At 40.4% G+C, this 12,421-nt stretch overlaps 1 protein-coding gene across 2 annotated transcripts in view; it reads right to left on the minus strand.

Moving 5' to 3' along the window:
• Nucleotides 1-7,636, minus strand: part of TES (testin LIM domain protein) — a 48,274-nt gene extending 40,638 nt beyond the window's left edge. For both annotated transcript variants that reach the window (XM_032643694.1, XM_032643693.1), the window contains exon 1: nt 7,436-7,636. The gene's annotated coding sequence lies outside the window, so the exon portion shown is untranslated. The remainder of the gene's footprint in view (nt 1-7,435) is intronic.
• Nucleotides 7,637-12,421: the final 4,785 nt, after the last annotated feature.

The following is a 12,421-nucleotide window of genomic DNA, read 5'->3' on the forward strand; positions in this document are numbered from 1 at the left end:
CTTAAGGCAAGTTTTAATACATGGATTTTACTCAAAGACTAGGGGTGAATTTATCAATTATCAAACTATTTTTCCTTAAGATCTTGAAAATTTATGAGGTTTCAAAACCCATTTTGAATTTGGTTAGTCTTTTCTCTATTTTCCTCTCCTTGAAAAAGTTGATTTCATAATTCATAATTTATATAATGCTCCCTGAACATCACCACTTTGTAAAAAGCAAAATAATTTCCTAAATGTACTATATATTAATGATCTAATAAACAGATTTTTAAAAGTCATTCTTTCAGGTACCATGACAGTAGTTACCATACAAAAATTAGTAATGACTGTAAACAGTAAACGCAATACAGGAATGACTCTTGTAGGGCATTTGTAATCAGGCAAAAGACAGTTTGTGTATTTTATAGGTGTAAGATTGTAAATATTTTAGCTTTATCTAATTATGAGCTTTTTCATATTCTAATACATAAAAGCTACCTTCTCATCTCTTTTTCATTTGCCATTACTTAAGATAAATAATAACCCCTAATTACAAAGTTTGCAAAACTGGGAACCAATACCAAGAATCACCACTAAATTAGGATATTCTGGGACTTCCCTGGTGGCGCAGGGGACATGGGTTCGAGCCTTGGTCCAGGAAGATCCCACATGCCACAGCCTGTGCACCACAACTACTGAGCCTGTGCTCTAGAGCCCACACACCACAACTACTGAAGCCAGCACACCTAGAGCCCATGCTCAGCAACAAGAGAAGCCACCACAATGAGAAGCCCACACACCACAACGAAGAGTAGCCCCTGCTCGCTGCATCTAGAGAAAGCCTGCGTGCACCAATGAAGACCCAACACAGCCAAAAATAAAAAAGTAAATTTATTAAAAAAAAAAAAAAAAAAAGGACATTCTGTGTTGGAAATCTAATGTACTCCTGACCTGTAAAGAGTTCACTAAGGGGTATAATCCCATTTGCGCTTACTTTCTATCATTTATTTTGTCATTTACTTTCATTTACTTTTTTTTGCTCTATCATTCCTCTCAACAGTATAAGTTCTATAATACAAGGTACCTTGCCTTTTTGTTCACACTATACCCCCAGAGTTTAGAACAGTGCTTTGCACATAAACTACTCACATAGTTTTTAAATGACTCATCTTATTTGGGGAGAGATAACTTCTAAAGACAATAAAAGCTCCATTATTTTTCATTTTCCTGTAATTAAGTACCAAGGAAAGTGATACATCATGCCTAAGCTTATTTGACTCATGCTAACAGAGCAGTTTATATGCCTTTGAAGCTTTATACTACAGATTTAAATTAATTAAACTTAATGTCTTCAAATCCCCACAAATATTTAAAAGGCAAACTAATTAAGTAAAAACAAGTTGAGAAAACAGCTAAGATCTATGAAAAAAAATTATTTCATTTTTCTCATGGACTTCACAGGAGTATATACATGCCATTTCATTAAAATCACATATATTTATATATTCTTGGCTTGTATGATTTTTAAGCACTGTGGAACACTATTATACTTGGTAAACTCTAATGTTTTCCATAGTCAAAAAGAGTAACAGCGTTTTAAGAAATCTTAGAAATCACTTGGTTCCCCTATTGATTTTTTTTTTTTTTTTTGCGGTACGCGGGCCTCTCACTGTTGTGGCCTCTCCCGTTGCAGAGCACAGGCTCCAGACGCACAGGCTCAGTGGCCACGGCTCACGGGCCCAGCCGCTTCGCGGCATGTGGGATCTTCCTGGACCGGGGCATGAACCTGTGCCCCCTGCATCGGCAGGTGGACTCTCAACCACTGCTCCACAAGGGAAGCCCCCCTATTGATTTTTATAGATATGAAAACTGAAATCCAAAGTAGCCAAGATCACAAAAACTAGAGTGGACCCAGATCTATTAACTCTTAGCCCAGAGTGAATTTAATGATATCATACTGATAAACAGGAGTGAGAAAGCTGATATAGTACAGAAGATCTTTCTGTATACTACAGCTCTTTACCTATACTGGCACTTACTGACCTTTTCTAATTTCTGAACACATTGTAGTGACCTGGTTTGTAAAAAACATATTCAAATTAGCATGGGGCAAACTATTTCTGGTTCTCAGAAAAAGAACATAGGAAGTAGTACTCTTTTACCAATTTATCATTCTCTTTCTACTAAATAGGCCCCTCAGAGTAACCCTGATGGTCCATGATGTTAATTTCGTGCTCACAATGCTGGTATCATCCTAGAGCTCAGTGAGAGCCTCACAAAATAGTTCAACATTTTGGTGTTTCCTACTGCTTCTCGGTAGCTCTTTAATGAACAGTTCTCTTCCTAGCATTGAACTTATTTTTTTGTTTTAACTGCTCTATTCTAAGCTGCCTGGTCTGCCATTCCAGTAGGCAATTTGAGCACTTTGCTGCTAGGAGAAAGAGAGGTTTAGCCTACCATGCTATGTGTAAGGCTTTCTATCAAGTCTGGGCTTCAGCAGGTAGAACAGATTCTTGAACAGGCCAACCACGAGTGCCTCTATACAATTCCAGATGTCACTGGTTGAAATCCCAAAGCAGAGAGCCAAAAGCAGGGTCGCTATTGTTCAGAACCATATTAAGTAGCTAGAAGGCAGCATTATCATTGCTCCCAACAAAAGCTGGGAAGTTGGGAGAATCCAGGAGATACGGTCCAGAATATTATTGGAGCTTATGGAATTTCTTTGACTGTAAAAGTCTCGCAGAAGTTCCTTTTCGTGATATTTTTACTTATTTAGACTTTGTTTCCGTGCAAAGAAGGTCAAAGGCAACTTACACTAAAGGGCATATATATAACCATGGATAAAGTATAAATAAAATGTAGAAAACCAGTAGGGTGGTAATTTTATTGGAATAGAAACCATTTCTTCCAATATAATTCCTTTAAACAAACCAATAAAAAATGTTGAAACAGACCTCAGGTTATTTCTCTTTTTATATTAGGGTACTTCATTCTAACATACATGTAGTGATCAAGGCAAAGGATATCAGAGGACTCAGGCTAGTTGGCATGATGGGAGTTGCATGGATTCTGAAAACTATGGTTCAAGATCACAGTTAGGTTCTGCCAGTTTCAGATTAATGTATCTAAGCCTTAGTTTCTTTATCCTTAAAGTGAGGCTAAGATCTACTTCATAAATTGCTTTGAACAGCAAACAAAATAACTATACAAGTATAAATAGGATATGAATTTCACTCTCAAGAAGCTTGCAATCTAGGTAAGAAGACTATAATCTAGAGGGAGAAAGTGATGAATGTCCTAAGAGTTATGATGATATACTTTGGGAATACAGAAGAAAGAGATTTTCCATCCAGATAGGAACAAGAAGAAAGATCACCTGGAGGGTGATGTGTGGTGTGGGAGGGTAAGGAGTGTGTCTTTAAAGATGAGTAGTATTTAGTATTGAAGGTGAGCAAGCAAAGTCAAGGAGAGAGATGATGGTACACAGCTAACAGCCAGCAGAGACATAAATCACTAATTCTACTTCACAGGATAAAGTTAAGGAACAAAATCAATAGATAACCTACTACAGTTCTATTCAAACCAATATTCAGACCAAGTTAGAGAAAGTGACTTTTCATATCCAATTAATGTAATGACTGATACTATGGGTTGGAAGAGATAAAAGCCCCACTGAGGACCACTTTATTCTATACTTGTTCTGAGAGAGTAACTGCCTTTAAGGTAAAGCCCTGGAAGTACGCTGCCCTCCCATTACCCCAAGCCTTGCCAATGATTCTCACAGAAAGAATGGCTTCAAGCAGAGAATTCAACTGTAGATTTCTGCCTCCAGGTCACCATTTACTTGCCTTTTCCATTCAATCAGGGGCCACCTTAGAGAAAAGGCTCATTCTAATTTCTAATGGAAACAATCTTTGTGGTTCAGTACTCTTTCCAAGCGCAATCACTTGGTTTCATTTTGTTTTTTTGGCAAATGACAGAAGCTTTCAAAACATGTTTGGATGCTGAGAAAGGGGGTTTTTAGTGACTTGTAATCTTTAAAGTACATCTCATCTTTTTAAAATTAAATTAAAGAAACAAAGAAAAGAGTCCTAAGAAAAAAAAATGCAAGACATCAGGAAGGATCAAAAGATGGAGGTTAGAATGGAGACAAACAATGAATAAGGTGTAAAATTTAAAGCTCTGCAGCAATTCCAGGCAGCATAAGGGAAATTACTAGAGTTCTCTTTCTCTCTGGTATGTTTTTAAAGGGAAAAAAAGTGATTCTCATGGAAGAGTAACACAGAAAGGAAAGAAGAAAACATCTGGCTGTGGGCCATGATTTACCAGTCACCACCAAAATGAGACTCTTTCTGCTTCTCAAAGTCCATTGCTTTTTCCAAGCAAACATAGGGTCTACTTACACGAAGTCAATTATAATGAAGGGATCTAGACAAATAACTCAGACGACAGGGCCAATACGTAAAAGTCAAATTCTACTCTAAAATATTATTGAAACAAAAACTCTGTATAACCAAACTAGCTCTCACATCCTAGCAACAGCTCACGTACCTCAAACAAAACAAAATATAGTAAAATCTAATTATAAAAATTCCTTGCCTTTGTGACTGTGTGTTTTAACTGGTAATGAATCCAAATTTATGCCAGTGATATGGACACCCAAGTTCTCATTTTATAAACAAAGAATCTTATAATAGTATCATCCACCTAGGTGGTTGTGAAATAAAGACAACCCTTTTTAATTCTTTTTACACAAAATGTTAATGGGAAAGGAAAGTAACATTTATCATCTGCCTGGAGAAAATTTCTTATGAAAACAACAGTACAAGGGTTTTAGAAGGAAAAAATGCCATGTATCTTAAACTAGAAGTCAAATTTAGTTTTACTTAAATGGTTGTGTCTTTGTTCCAACTTCCAACCATGCTTTTTAAAAGGTACATTCAAACTATTAGTTTTCTTGTATACCCAAGTCAAAAAGAAGGGAGACCCGAAAACTATCTAGGTACCAAAATAGGGTAAGAAGGCTCTGATCATAGATCAGAGATGATCTTGTAATGTTTCCTTCTTCTGGTGTCTTAGAAAGCAATTTCTAAAGGGAATGCAAGTTTCTTTTTGAGATTATGAAATGTGTTCCTGGGACCTCTAAATTCTTTGTGCTAGGAAACATTTTGTTGAATTCACAGAACATTAAGTCTGTCAAGGGTCCTGCACAGACACAGAGGGTATGGTTGGCAGTCAAATTGGACACCTTTGGGATCTTTTAGTACTTTCCAATTTACTAGTTAAGGACTCTGTCCTGAGAATCACCAGTGATGACAAAGTAGTGAAACAAGGATTTGTTACAGTCATGGTATTGTCTGTAAAAGCTTTAAATTTATGGAATCCTTTTTCTTGAGGGTGGGGGAAGGGGAGAAGGAGGATTAGAGAGAAGGATAAGATTCTTGGTTGAAAAGATAACCTTTTAAAGTAAAGGGGAGATGGAGGAGAAAAATTACACCATATATCAAGAGCATTACTTATTATAATCCACATTCTAAAACTAAGTAAATTGTTTATAAATAATGTCTGGATTTTTCCCTTCCTAGCACATGTAATTCTTAACTCTGTACTTTCTCCCTCAGAATTACTTGTTCTTTGTCTCAAATAATTTCAAAATCACTTTTGGATGTTGATTTTTTTTTTCTTATAAGTAGATGTTATTTTTCAGAGCAGTTTTAGGTTCTCAGCAAAATTTAGCAGAAGGGACAGCATTCCCATATATCTCCCTACTCCCTTTCGAAGCTTCCTCCAGTGTCAATATCCCACATCCGAGTGGTACATTTGTTACAAAGGATGAACCTACACTGGCACATCATCATCCCCCAACGTCCATAGTTTATTTTAGGGTCCACTCTTGGTGTTGTTCATTCTACGGGTTTTGAAAAATATATAATGACATGTAACCACCATTATAGTAGCATACAGAATAGTTTCACTGCCCTAAAAAAATCCTCTGTGCTTCACGCATTCATTCCTCCCCTCCCAAAGGATGTTGACATTTAAAAAGTAATTTTTGAAGCAATATATGTTTAAGCATAGACAAGACTTCCCAAATTTTTGACAAGTACTAAATTACCCATTCTTTCCCACTTGAAAAACAAAATAAGTGTTCATCAACAGAAGACTAATTAGCGGCAAACAAAATGCTTTCCTAGTAGCAAGCAAAATTAACAAAAAATTTTAGTGTCATCTAAAAGCAAAGAAAATAAGAAACCAAACTGGAAGATAACAGAATGCAATCAGGACTGTCAGAATTTACACTATGTTTTCCCGTCCTTTGGATTCCGTTTTGAGTGCCGGTTCTAGCCATAAGGGGCAAACTTTTTTTCCCACCGCAGGTTTTCATTTTTCAACAGCCTCCTGACCTACTATTTTGCCCTTGCATACATTTTCAAAAATCCAGTTCTGGGCATGAAACAGAATTAATGCTCAGGTCAGGAACTTTGTCTTTAGAAGATGAAATAATGGCAATGTTGGCAACCCACAGTGGGCAAGAGAAGAAAATTAGGTTCTATTTTTTCCCCTTTTTCTCTCTGCAAAACTTCCTTCCTTATTTGATAAGGAGCAGCTAGCTTAAATTTACCGCAAAGTAAATATGAGCAATTCCCTGGAATGAGGCCTTTCACACCGAACGTTACACTGGAATGTGACATCAGCATTCCTTTTCAGACACAGTGTGGTCCCCCACCCCTTTCTCCCAAGAAACGTAAGGCTCCCCAAATCAGGGAGCGGCTCAGGTAGGGCCATGGGTACTGACGCCCGGAGGGCAGCCAGGCAGGAAACGTCTCCTGGAGCTAAACCACTGGTGACAATCGTCCTTTGGGGATGGCTGCCAAACAGGGAGAACATTTTCTTTGGAAGAGGGAGGCAGTGCTTTGGAAGTCAAGTAATGAATGACCAAAGAAAAAATAAAAGACATCATCACCTTTCCCGTTATCACCAGCCGCGGGTGCGAAGGAAGCGCATTCAATCAACGCTCACTCTAGAGAGCCTCGGACAGCCGAGCTGGGAGGGGAGGAGGTCTGAGCTGTCAAAGTCACATCAGTGACCCCAAACCACAAAGGCTTAATAAAGTTGAACTTCCTGAGGCAGGAAGAAGTAGTGTCACAGCCTCGCCTTAACGCGCCCTAACCTCATCCTTTTCTTTTAGGGAGGCACAGGCGCAGCTGAAACATCTTAAGGAAAGTTTCGAACACTTCCAACCGTTGGACGTGGTTAGACGGGGAGAAATGTCCCGTGCCACCCTCGCGCGCGCGCGCGCGCGCACGACTCTCCGTCGCTCCCAGGTTTCTGGGTTCCCGAGACCCAGAGCTGGCTCGGGCCCAGTGGCCCGTGCGCCCCACCCGCCGCTGGCAGCCAGAGGGCGGCGCCCCGCGCAGGTGAAGCGGCCGCTGCCCCGCTGCCCGCGCCGCCCTACCTTCTTTACTTTGGCCTCCAAGTCCATATCTGTGTGTCAGAGAGGTTCCTCCTGCTGTCCGGTATCTAACACCCAGGTTCGCCTGGCCTCCGGCACCGCTGCAGGTACTAGGGAAGAACTGCTGGGTCTCCAGCGCCGCTGCCGCAGCCACTCGCCTGGCGCCGTCAAACTTCCGCCGCCCAGTCCGCTACAGACGGCCTGAGGCGGGGACCGGGAACAAAGAGGCCCAGGCAGCCAATGGCAGCCTGGCCCCGCCGGGCAGCCGCCAATCACCGAGCGCCGCACGCACCTTCGCGGCCTGAGCGCGGCGAAGGCAAGGTGAAGGGCGGGGCCCCGTCCGGGGCGGCGCCCTGCAGAGCGCGTTTCAGTATCCCTGACCTGGTGTCTGAGGCTGCCCTGGCCTTCAGCCGACCTGCTGGTAAAGAATTGGAACCCAGCCTACCTCCAACTGAAGAAGAGCCCTTCCATTCAGTAAGCTTGTACCTGTTTTTGCTTGGGACCTTGGATATGCGTCCAGCGGAGTATTATACCACTACTAGCTTCTTGGTTTCTTTTCCTAGCAAAGACATCGTGGAGGTTGTTAGGGATCCTTGTGATGTGTGTTGCACCCTAATTTCACTATTAAGTTGTGGAGATGGCCTTTTCTTAGATGCTTTTCTCCAAGTCCCAAGCACTGACTGGGAATCTCCTCTCACAGCCTTAATGTCAATGAAGATGGTTACGTGTTTTCTGAGCACTTGTTAGTTCAAAGATGAGGATGATGTGAACCACTTTAGAGACAGGTTATGTCATTCCTTTGGAAGTAGAGCTTTGCCCTTTGTCCTTGTTGTGTGAAATGGTGTGAGGGTGCTCATGTTTTGATGAAGCAGTTTCATAGACATAACAAGCAGCACTGAAACACTAGGGCTGGATACAAATCATGGCCTGATTCAGGAGCAGTTGCAATGAATATACCATTAGCTTGGTGGATCTGAAAGGGATCCTAAGGATTATTGAGTCTAGCTTTCTCATTTTGCAGGGAACTGAGGACCCCAGAGGTATAGGGACCTGCCCAATTTCATAGTCTCCTGGGGGCAGAGCTAGTGCTCATGAGTCTTTAAGCAATGTCTCCAGCATGTTTGGGACAGCAAACACAGAATTTTGACTAATTAAAAGAGAAGAATCGTTTTGTTTTTTTTTTTTCCCCAGTTCACGGTAATGACAGAAAATTAAAATGGTCAGATAGCAGGTGACCTCTTAATCTGGCATCTAAATTTAAAAAGGAAAAAGTCCCAAATCATGTAGATATATAGGTCCAGATTTCTCTCCCCCTTACCTCTGGAAATTTGGTAACTGAAAACACCCCAAATTCATTTTAGCTAACACTTTTAACCCTTTGCTTACTTGGCTATTAATGTCGTTCAACATGAAACCAAGCAAGACCCTGCAGGACCTTCCCAGGGACAGACCCCCGGTGTCCTCTGCTCCTTGTCTGTAGAAGAGCTTTAGCCGCCTAGGCCTTTCCCAAGTTCCAAAGAGCAGATTTAAACAGAGAACTGAGAAAATGCAGAAACAAAGGAAAACAGTCAAGCAAGGCTAAATAATAATAGTTTAACCATAAAATAAAGTCAAGGACCTTTAGTTCCTCCTTAAGGGCTATAGATAATATCCTGAACCATATCCTTGAGTTGATTTTGCACAAAGCAGACCCTCCCCCCCAAGATGAAAACTGCTGACCACCAGAGTGTAGACCCCAGACCAGTTGGAATGAATGAATCTTCAGGGATTCCTGAAACAGCACCCTGTTAATTCACCACTGACCAATCAGAGAATTGTGCACAAGCTGGTCAGGCACCCTGCAGCCCACACCCCTGATGTTGCCTTTAAAAACCCTTCTGTAAAAGCCATTGGGGAGTTCCAGTCTTTTGAGCATTAGCTTCTTGTTCTCCTTGCTTGGTGCCTTGCGATAAACACTATACTTTACTTCACCACCATCTCATGTCGGTAGATTAGCTTTACTGTGCATTGGATGAGCAGACCCAAGTTCAGTTCAGTAACAGAACATTGATTTATAATGTGATGTTTTCCTTATCCTATTAATAAACTAAAAATGGAATGAACAAAGTGGTCATGAATTTTTCTTCTCACTCAGTTTAAGTAAAACTTTCCCATCCCATTTTCCCAAGCCATCCTACAATGTTTGGGCCCCTGCAAAGTTTACCCAGTGTAAGCTCCAATGAGCATGAGGTTTAGTTATGACAAGGCAACTTGATCTCTTTCAGGAAGCTTAAAATGTCCAGTGAAACAGTTTAAATAAGGCATCAAACAAATGTTGTAACATAAATTTTGGGCTTCTTTGGTGAGATTTCAGAGACAACACTAAGAAAGATATCTGGAGACATTTTATTACCATCATATTTTGCCCTTCTCTCTCTCTTCCCTCTCAACCCTCCCGGCATCACTTTCTGTATCATTGGCAAGGTGAAATGCAGTGATTTCTACCCGGAATCATTACTATGCCAATTATATAGAAGGTAACTTTGAGGTAGATAAATATTAAGTTAGGAGGATTAGATTTCAATTTCTTATTTAGCTATTCAAGTGTTAAGCTAAAGAGATATTAAGGAGTTAGAACTGGCATTGTTTGATGACAAGATGTAGTTGATAACAGAAAAATGAGTAGGAGATGACACATGTTTCTGGCTTGATCATTTATATAGATGGTTCAGGAAAAGGGAAAATACAGGATGATAGGCAGTGTTTTTTTAGTTGTGTTTTCTTGGGGGTGAGGTGGGGACAAAGGGTACAGTTTTGTTTTTTAACATCTTTATTGGAGTATAATTGCTTTACAGTGTTGTGTTAGTTTCTGCTGTATAACAAAGTGAATCAGCTGTATGCATACGTATATCCCCATATCCCTTCCCTGTTGCGTCTCCCTCCCACCCTCCTTATCCCACCCTTCTAGGTGGTCGCAAAGCACGGAGCTGATCTCCCTAAGGGTACAGTTTTTAGTATATTGGGTTTGAGGTTGGGGTATTGAAGTAAGGTATCCAAATATAAATCTTAGAGATGAGACTTGGACTGCTATGGTAATTTAGGAGTCAACATCTTACATAGACAAATAATTGAAAGCCATGATGGAGTAAGATCAGCATGGGATATTGCAAAATAAAAGAATATCAAAGACTACAGTTGAGCAAAGCTGAGCAAGAAAAGCACAGGGCTTCCCTGGTGGCACAGTGGTTGAGAGTCCGCCTGCCGATGCAGGGGGCACAGGTTCATGCCCCGGTCCGGGAAGATCCCACATGCCGCGGAGCGGCTGGGCCCGTGAACCATGGCTGCTGAGCCTGCGCGTCTGGAGCCTGTGCTCCGCAACGCGAGAGGCCACAACAGTGAGAGGCCCGTGTACCGCAAAAAAAAAAAAAAAAAAAAAAAAAAAAAGCACAGAAAGGAGTTGAGGGTTAGTCAGGTGGTAAGAAAAAAAAATTAGAGTCCCAACAACTAAGAGAAGAAATTCAAGAAGGAATTCATCAACAATGTCAAATTGTGGAGAAGTGTCAAATTCTCATTGGGTTTAACAAAAAGGAAGTCATTGGTAAACTTGGGAAGTGATAGCTATATCCCATGTGAAATAGGCTGTGGGCCAAACTGAGGCAGCAACAATTATGGAGAGTTAGAAGGAGTAACCAATGATTTTAAGGCGGTAGAAAATTGGAATTGACTGGTTGAAATGAAGGGAGGGAGGATGAGCATAGAGTGACTCTTAGGAATCTATTTTGGTAACTCGTATGATGGCTGTAAATCACTCAAGATAGGAAACAGGAGGAGGAAGTTTGATTGAGAAAGATGAGGGATTTCATTTGTATGTAATGATTTTGCAAGGCCAATTGGATCTGAGTTTGGCAGTCAAAAGAAACATCTGGGCTGGAGATACAGATGACTGATTATAAATATGCAGGCACACACATCTACATATACACATGTGCATATAAACACACACACATGGTCAACATACTGTAAACACTAGGAAAAGGAAACACCAATTGGAAAGTTTTCTATACCAGGTAAGGTGAATTTTCAAGGTAAAGATGACTGTACCTGTCTCCTCAATTATTAATGTGGTCCAAGGTGGCCTCTTTAGTGAATATTAATCATTTATTAACACCTGTTAGAGGAACTCCTGTGCTACTGACATAGCTATTATTGCTCATTAGCAGCTTGTATAGGATTACACGTTGTTCTATGGGGATATACCAACATTTCTCAGAGCAAACTATTACCTGTAAAAATTTTTTTAATTGACTAGGCATTGGGGATTGGTTAAGCAAATAATGGATGAGTCACATGATAGGTTTATGTTAAATTGTTTTGTAACAGTAAACAGTTATAATGTTATAGGAACAAAATAGAATTTATATAGATTGTGCTCACAACTATGCAAAAACATCATGCACAGGAAAGAAACATGAGGAAAATTCACTAAAATGTCAGCAGTGGTTTGTCTGTGATTGGTGGGTCCATAGGGATTCCTTCCTTTCTTTAAAAAATATTCCATGATGATCATGGCATATTTCTTAATGGAAAAACCTTATTTAAAAATATAATATAGTGAGTCCCCTACATACGAATGAGTTCCATTCCCGGAGCGCATTTGTAAGTCCAACAAAGTTAGCCTAGGTACCCAACTAACACAATCAGCTGTATAGTACTGTACTGTAATAGGTTTATAAAACTTTTCACACAAATAATACATAAAAAACAAATACAAAAAATAAAGAAAACATTTTTAATCTTACGGTACAGTACCTTGAAAAGTGCAGTAGTATAGTACAACAGCTGGCATACAGAGTCTGGCATCAAGTGACAGGCAAGAAGAGTTGCTGACTGGAGGAGGGAGTCTGTGTGGCAGATAGTAGAGCTGAAGGGTCATCAGCAATAGGAGATGGAGGGCAAGCTGCAATTTCACTCACCTGACGTTGATGGCACAGATTCTGGTTCCTTGCTGTA

The sequence above is a fragment of the Phocoena sinus genome, chromosome 9 (assembly GCF_008692025.1).
Source record: "Phocoena sinus isolate mPhoSin1 chromosome 9, mPhoSin1.pri, whole genome shotgun sequence".
Taxonomy (NCBI): Eukaryota; Metazoa; Chordata; class Mammalia; order Artiodactyla; family Phocoenidae; genus Phocoena; species Phocoena sinus.